Source organism: Pseudopipra pipra, chromosome 6, assembly GCF_036250125.1.
Source record: "Pseudopipra pipra isolate bDixPip1 chromosome 6, bDixPip1.hap1, whole genome shotgun sequence".
In the NCBI taxonomy this organism is placed as follows: domain Eukaryota; kingdom Metazoa; phylum Chordata; class Aves; order Passeriformes; family Pipridae; genus Pseudopipra; species Pseudopipra pipra.
Window position 1 is genome coordinate 35427657 of NC_087554.1, and position 2301 is coordinate 35429957.

Sequence of the window (2301 nt, forward strand, 5' to 3'; positions counted from 1 at the left end):
AGAGAACAGTGGTGTTCTCAATAAATCATCTCTGTAGCCAAAAATGGTTCAAGGCATTGTTTTCAGACAATCTGCACCTCTATTAATTTTGGACTACCTTCACAAAGGATTGACCCTTAAGTAAAAAGCCTCTATGAATTATTTATTTCTGTACTTTCAGAGGAAGTTGAGATGGACTATTGGAATTTTGTAAATAATTAAGAAATTAATCTAAGTGTAGAATGCATGTAATTTCTGTTGTAGAACTAAAAAAATGCACTAGAATTTTCTGGCGTAGAATTTTCTAACTTGTGAAATTCAATTGCACCAAAAATAACTTGCAATTTGAAAGGAAATTTTAAAAATCTTTGGTCTTCTGAAGCACAGATGTTTCTTTCATTTACTCACATACAGAATCATAATGTATGCTCAAGAAGTGCTTCACATAAGAAAGGAACCTCTAATTCAAAATTGTACAGCTAACTGTAAGTATGTCACTGGAGTTTGCGAGGACTTATTTTACTTTTCAGCTGATACATATATTATCTTTTTGTTTGTTTGTTTTTTAATAAGGTGATAGGCTAGTTTTAAAAATATTTGGAATTTTTTTAACATCTCACAAGGAACTGAATCCTAAAGTATTCAAGGTCAAACTATTTCCTACTCCTCAGTCATATTTTCAATAGGTTTTACAGACAGTGTTGTGTCAGGAAATTTTACATTTGCAAGGCCAACTACCACTGTACATTTTGAAAGACACTTTCCAAATTGCTATTTCCAAGCAACCTGTCATTACCTCCCCCCACCAAAGCCCTTGTTATACATTTTTAAACAAAAAATGAAACCCCAGCAAAATGCTTTGAAGGCAAATTCTTGACAGCGTATGGTTTTCAAGTTCAAATTACTTAATTAAAAACTTAAGTTTATATATTTAATTTGGAAAAAAGAAAATGGCTTATAATACAATTCTGAAATAACTTCTATAGTCATGCCAGTTAGACTAGCTTTCAAATATTTTGATTCTACTCTGAACTGAAATATTTGAATCTCACACTTAGAATTTTCTGTAATCCATAGGTGCATTATTTAGCTTTTTTTTCTTAAATGCCATATGTATTCTTTATGTAGATGAAATCTTTTTTCTTAATGACTATTAGGAAGTTTTTCATATTGGCCTTCCTTGGAGGCAGAGTATGGCTATTTGTCTTGTTGTCAGACAACAGTAACTGATGGGAAATACTAATATCAAATATAACTGCTCATTTGAAAGAGTAAGAACTAACCAGATTATATTCTGGAAAAGAGGGATAGATGGAACCTTCTCACGTGCTCACAGTGCAAACATCAGTCATGTATGTTTTATGTTATATTACCAATAAAATCTGAAGGTGCTAGTGAATAAAATAGCATATAAATCCCCAGCGTCAGGCCTGTAAATGAGGAGGTGAATCCATTAGGAGTGATTCTCCTGCATTATTTCTTGCTCTGAAAGGTGAAGCATATCAAGGAGTCATCACATCTCATGGATGCAGGGAAAGGAAGTATTGAAGGGATACTGTTCAAAGGAAGATGAGCATGAAGGATTCCAGAGACAAAGGGAACTTTGTGTACTGAGTTCCTCTGTCTTGATGTGCCTCTTCTTGAAGGTAGTGCAAGCCTATGAGATGCACCAAATAAATCTACAGTGAGATGTGAGGCTGTTTGGTCTCCTGCAAACTCTGTTGCAACAGTGTTTGCACAACAGTCTGATGTAAGAATTGAAATGGACCCACTGTTCACCTTCCTCTGCTCACCTTATTGTCTCTTCTCTTCAAAACCTACTGCAATTTTATACAAAGGCAGATCTTTGGGTACAAACCCCCCCCCCCCCCCCCCCCCATTCAGGCTTCTTGTTATTGGTTGATCGTTTACTATATGCTCTTTGCTTAGATTTGTTACCTGAAACAGGGACTGGCTATTTCCAGCAAAGAGGTATTGGACATTATTATTGTTGTCTTTTCCAAACTTAAAAATTGGAACTGTTAATCAGATTACTAACCAGAATGCTGCTCCAAAATGCCTATGTGAACATGGTTGAAGCATTTCTTCTTGTGAGTAAGATTCATAGGTTTGCACTGTTTCATGTTCTTGTGAAAAGGAGGCTGACCTTCAAACTCAATATAAAAATTCTTTTGTCTAAGTAACTTTTCAAAGATGCTACTTCTCAGTACCTGGGTTCCATGAGAAACATTTCAATTTTTTTCAACCTTTTGAGATTTGCAATTGTTAACTGCTGTACTTTTCATCATAAGTCTTAATCAATGTATCTCATCAACTGAAGAA